At 41.0% G+C, this 6,000-nt stretch overlaps 1 long non-coding RNA gene across 1 annotated transcript in view; it reads right to left on the bottom strand.

Moving 5' to 3' along the window:
* Positions 1 to 3,952: 3,952 nt before the first annotated feature.
* The window catches only part of LOC141103530 (uncharacterized), a 97,316-nt gene continuing 95,268 nt past the window's right edge, over positions 3,953 to 6,000 (bottom strand). The window contains exon 3 of the long non-coding RNA XR_012235332.1: positions 3,953 to 4,689. This is a non-coding gene — a long non-coding RNA (uncharacterized lncRNA). The remainder of the gene's footprint in view (positions 4,690 to 6,000) is intronic.

Here is a 6,000-nt window from a genome sequence, read left to right as displayed (position 1 = left end):
CTTCTTTTGAAAGTGTTGCCATTTAATAAAAGCCGATCTGTCACTACAAAAAAAAATTTCCAACACAAACAATTTACAACGTAAACACTTAAACCAGTGCCAGTCAGTTATACTGTGAGCATGTTTGAACATTAACTTGACCAAGTATAAATGGCCTGTCTTTACCAGTGCTGAACAGACATTAGACTGACCCAACTTCCTATCAAGGGCATAGCCTATTCATGCAACTTTTAATGCTGGCAATGTCAAAAAAACGCTGACAAAGCTGTGACAACACCATCTAAAGGCCAGGTAAGCGGGAAACTCTTCCCAGTTGCAGTTGCAGGAATTTTATTGGTGTTCAGGCCAAGCCCCCCCCCCCCCATGTCTAGGTAGCTAATTATTTAAAGCTCCTCGCCCATTTCTTCACCGTGCCCCCATCAGTCAAGGCTCTCTTTCCCTATGGGTTCAAGGGGCCTTCATGACTGCTGAGGAGCATAGGCTTAAAGAACCAACACCACTATTCAGTAACCTTGCCCCCCCCCAAAAAAAAACAACAACACATAGACCAATTAAGTTGGAAAGGGTAAGGCCACAGCTTAAATGAAAAATGTCCAACACAAATCATTTCTAACATAAACACTTAAACCAGTACCAGTCACAGTTATACTGTGAGCACGCTTGAACATTAACTTGACCGAGTCTAAGGGGCTTGTCTTTACCATGAGTGCTGAACAGACATTAGACTGACGCAATTTCTAATCAAGGGCATAGACCATTAAGGAAACTTGTAATGCTTGCAAGGTCAAAAAACGATACCCGCACGTCAGTGGCTAACTGACGAGAGCCTAACTACAACCAGCACCTGTTCCACATGATTTTTAAGGCCGAGTTTAAATATATTGAGGCCAATGTAATTTAAGTGAATGCTACCTGGTCTCAACAAGTTATCGTTCACACCCTTCAACTCCCTGTGATAGACACAATCCCCCCCAATTCCCTGAACAAATGTTGATACTTGAGCATTGACCTTCTGGCGAAATTATTCCAAGCAAGGGCCTGGAATGTGATGTGCCCAAACCAAGCGAGCAACTATTTCTGCCAAACAAAACCAGATTAGTGAAGATAGTGCAACAATGAGTAATGTCCTGCCTAATTGCAGAAATTAGGTCCGCAGAACAGGAGTAACCAAAGTCATTACCCCCAGTGTGGATGACCAAAATAATGGGGCTAGAAACATACTTGCAGAGCTGGAGTCGTTCCCATAGTACCTGGGACCAACATAAACCTTGCAGCCCATGCCAACGGACTCTGGGAACTGAAAAGGCAAAACCCAAATTCCTCCCATAGCTTCCGACTTCAGCAAGTCAGGAGGCCCAGTAAATGAAGGAGTTTCTGACGATCCTGATCAAGGCCAGAGGGGAGCCTGCAATCAAAACAAAAGGTGTGGGTGAACATACAAGGAAAAACGAGATGACGAATGAGTGCATCGAGAAGTCCTGAGAGGGAAGACCCAATTTGCTAAGCACCCTTCTACACCAGCCATTAGAGGTATTGAACCACCATAAACACTGTTTTCTTCACAGAAAAGTCCAATGTTTTTTTTTTTCAAAATGTTTATAGATTGAGCTTAATGATGATCTCCCTAAATTAGCTTTTAAACACATGGCAATCTATTGTTTTTTTATAAATAATAGTAATAATAATTCTGCATGGGCCAATAATACTTGAACACACTTCTAAACCATCACTATTTTTTAACAACAGGCACTCTGACGCTTACGATAGTCATGGCACCATGACGGTTTTATAGCGAATTCAAATACATTTTAACCAGCACACTGTACAGATTAAGACAATTTATAATCAACAGTTTCAATATTTAGACCCATATGACTGGCACAAGAAAAGAAAAAGGGCATATGACTAGAAACTGTACTTGGAAAATTTCTAAGAGCAAAGGTGTTGTGCAAGTTGCAGTAACCAGTAATAAAACAAATTTAAACTTTTATTAGTTTAGAGCAGCCAGTGGAATGAGAAATAATTTCTAATTGGTTGTTATAGGTCAGTGCACATTCATGTTTGTGTGATTGCCATAATGTATGTGTCCAGTATAGGTCTGCAGTCTTAATTAATGTGCCCAGTATAGGTCTGCTACCATAATTAATGTGCCTTATATAGGTCTGCACTTCCATACAGTGTCATGTTTTGAGGGCCGGTTCACACCACAAAAACACACTCCGTATCCATTACAGATGCGTTTCGGCATGCACATTTTTGATGTGTTTCCAGATGCATTCCAAATGCTTTTTTAATTTTTTCCTGCTTTTTTTTCACTGTACTGGGGTCCGGTGTGTTTTTTATGCGTTCCAGGGTGTTTTTAATATGTTTTACCGTGTTCCAGTACAGTTTAATGCAGGAAAAATGCAGCATGTTCTCCTTTTTTTGGAACTGGAACGCCCTGGAACTGACCACACTGCTGTGAACTATGCCATTGAAAACCATATAACCTACATTCCATGCATTTTTAATGCAGAAAAAAATGCACTGGACTGCATGTGGTGTGAACTGGCCCTTATATTCTCTGACACCATGTGCTGGTTTCCCCGAAGACTGTTTGCAGTAAACCAATTTATTACACACATTTATCAGTAAAAGACGCATCATTTATCCAATAAATTTTATTTTTTTAAATTTTGCATTGGCATCACACAGCAGACCCTATTTGTGACATTTTTTATGCACAAAACAAATACAAATGGCACATATAAATGTACAGGAATTGCTTTGGTATTACAGATTTCCATCATTTTACAGAATGCAATACTTGTAGATGAAGCAGTATAAATCAGTCCTGCAATATGTGACATATATTTATGTGATCTATATCTTTTCTATCGCCTCCCTCCTGCTTGTGTCTTGTAGGCTTGGCAGCTGCTTATCTTGCTGCTCCCCAGATGGAAGGTGAGGGATCAGTGAATTATTTAGGTGTCCCAACAGATAGTATGTGGAGTTGATACAGTGCACTCTGTCTGCTCCCCCTCTCCTCTTACCTGTACTTCTAAGGTTACTCCAAAAGTATGTGAAAGACAGGTACCCCCTAATCAGAATTTACAGCCTGCTTCTATTCTGCTGTATGGATAAGAATTTGCACATGTGTTAAGATATTAGGCCCATTTTACAAAACTTTAGCACCAGGAAGGTATCTCTGTTATAGCCAAGTGACTGCAATTTTCAAATCTCATTGGACTTAACTGAAAATAACCTACTTAAAAAAAATGATACTTATCGTGGTGTGTTAGTTTTGTGAATTGAGCCCACTATATCTGCCATGCCTTTGGGTAATGTCTTGCCAAATCAAAGTTTGTCCTGTACTAAACAAGAGCACAAACAAGTATTTTTATAATGGTCTTTGGTTCAGAAAAAAAAAAGCTTTTTAATTTAAGTTATTATTTTTTAAGCAATAATAACAAAAGAATTGACTATGGCATACTTCATTAAATATTATTTAAAGGATTTTTTTTCTTATGCTGGCCATACATTATACAATATTCCTGTACAATGTTCCTTCTGATTTACCAAAACCATTCATAGGAAATAAATATTAAAATTGTATAATTTATGGCCATATGGCCAGCTTAAAAGTTAAAGTGGTTGAAAAGGCAGAAGTTTTTTTACCTTAAAGTGATTGTAAAGGTTCGTTTTTAAAAAAAAACAAAAAACAAACATGTCAGACATGTCATACTTACCTGCTCTGTGCAAGGGTTTTGCACAGAGCAGCCCTGATCCTCCTTTTCTGGGGTGCCCCGGCGGCATTCATGGCTCCTCCTCTTCATCGGGTGCACCCACAGAGAGCCGCTTTCCATGGGGGTACCCGTGCGGGCGAGCTCAGAGTCCCGCTGCTGTGATGCTTCTGTGAACCTTCTGTAATCAGCCCCCCCAACTCCCAATGCCCCCTAAATGCTTACCTGAGCCCAATCTTAAGATCTTGATCCACAGCTGTACCTAAGGGCAGCAGCATTGCTCTCTCTTCACTAGACATGAAGGCAGTAGCATGAGCCATTGGCATCTGCTGCTGTCAATCTAACCCTGTGAGGAGAGAGGGTGGAGGCACGCTGTGTGTGAATATTACCTCATATGTGTTGAGAAACATACCGAAGATAGAATTTGAAGACATTTTTTGAATGGTGTGGACTTTTGTATTTTGGGATTATTACATCAATCTTTGATGTGGTTTTTATGTAATTTTATGTTTTGGCAGGTTGCCATTTTAAACTGTACAACAGTAAAGAAAAGCACATGGAGCAGCACGAACGTAATATAATAATAGGATCACAGGACAACTACTTACTTTTTTGCAGCACTCTCCTGATCCTTCTGTACTGATCATGCTCCCTCAATTTCAGGTCTGACCAGCGTTTCCTCAGTTGATCCTTGGATTGTCGTACCCCAAAATTCCTGTGCAGACTCCTCACAACTTTAGTCATGATCTTGGCCTTTCTCACATTTGGGTTTGGGTAAGGTCCATACTTCCCATCATAGTTGTCCCTCTTCAAGATGTCCACCATCTCCATCATCTCTACAAAGGCCATATTTGATGCCTTAAATCTCCTGCGGGATCGGGACGTTTCTGGCTCTGGGCTTTCCTCCTCCTCGTTGCTGCTATTATCAAGCACCTGCTCTGTCTCCGCCATGTGCTCTCCCACTGCACTGAAAGAGAAGAAGAGAAATAAACTAGAAAGAATGTCAGGGGCGGGCGGAGTTTCACGCATGTGCAGTGTATATGAAGCGTAACACGCGTGCATCGTACGTACGATCTGTGAGCGGAGGAAGAAGGCGCGGAAGCGCCAATCGTGATAACAAAGGTACAATTTTAACTTGGCCCTATACTGCTTATAGATTGAGGCCTATATTGGGACAAGATTAGGAGAGTTTAGCCTGATATTAGGGTTTGTCTTGTGTTGTGTCTTGCAGATAAAATGGATGGCTTCAAAGACCACGGTTTCCTCCCAATATTCATTGATAAATACAGGGAGCTGCCCTGTCTGTGGCAGGTCAAACACCCGCATTACAATAACAAATTAAAGAGGCAGGCAGCGCTGGAGAAACTGCTGGAGTTGGTGAAGCCGCAGGTCCCCATGGCAACCATCCCCTATTTAAAAGCCAAAATTGGTGGCCTGAGGAGCACCAATCTTAGGGAGCGCAAGAAGGTCCAGGATTCCCAGAGATCAGGAGCTGCAGCAGATGACGTTTATGTCCCCACGCTGTGGTACTATGACAGACTGCATTTTCTGTCAGACCAGACTGAAGTCAGGGATTCCCTCTCAACCCTTCCTTCCACTCTTCCTTCCACCCCAGCTGAGGCTTCCGATGTCCAACCTGGGACTTCCAGCCAGGAAGAAGTGGAGGAGCCCAGCTTGAGCCAGGTATAGCATTGTTCTACAGATTTCTTGTCAAAAAATAATGCTGCTCTTGTATGACCACAGCCTGGGGACATGTATGTCATCTGCTGCTGTTCATGATCTCTTGGACTTCTGGCCCAGATTGTACTCCCTTATATAAGGACTCCTCAGGCCACCAATTTTGCCTGAAAATAGTTGATGTGTGCCCTTGGGGCCAAAGGCTTCGCCAATTTCAGCAGTTTCTCCAGTGTTGCCTTCCTCTTTATTTGGTTATGACCTCTAATAAAGGGTTTTTTTTTAACTAATACTTGCCTGTGTGTTTTCCTTCAAAAAGGACAGTTTGTTTGTGAGTAGGCAGGTACATTTCAAAAATACAATGTCAAATTAACAAAGGACACCAACACAAACAAACTCCTTCAGATTAAAAAATACAAGATAATAATGGTGTTGTGGTAACTTGACACACAAAACCCACCAAAAAAAATATGGAGATCACCAAAAAAAATACAGGAGATCTTGATTAAAAAAATAAACACCAAATAATAAAAAATATAAAAACAGAAAACAAAAAAAATTATTAGGTAGTTCTGACGAATATAAATATTATATACATGAAATC

Source organism: Aquarana catesbeiana, linkage group LG01, assembly GCF_042186555.1.
Source record: "Aquarana catesbeiana isolate 2022-GZ linkage group LG01, ASM4218655v1, whole genome shotgun sequence".
Classification (NCBI taxonomy): Eukaryota; Metazoa; Chordata; class Amphibia; order Anura; family Ranidae; genus Aquarana; species Aquarana catesbeiana.
This window is presented reverse-complemented; position numbering and strand designations above follow the sequence as displayed.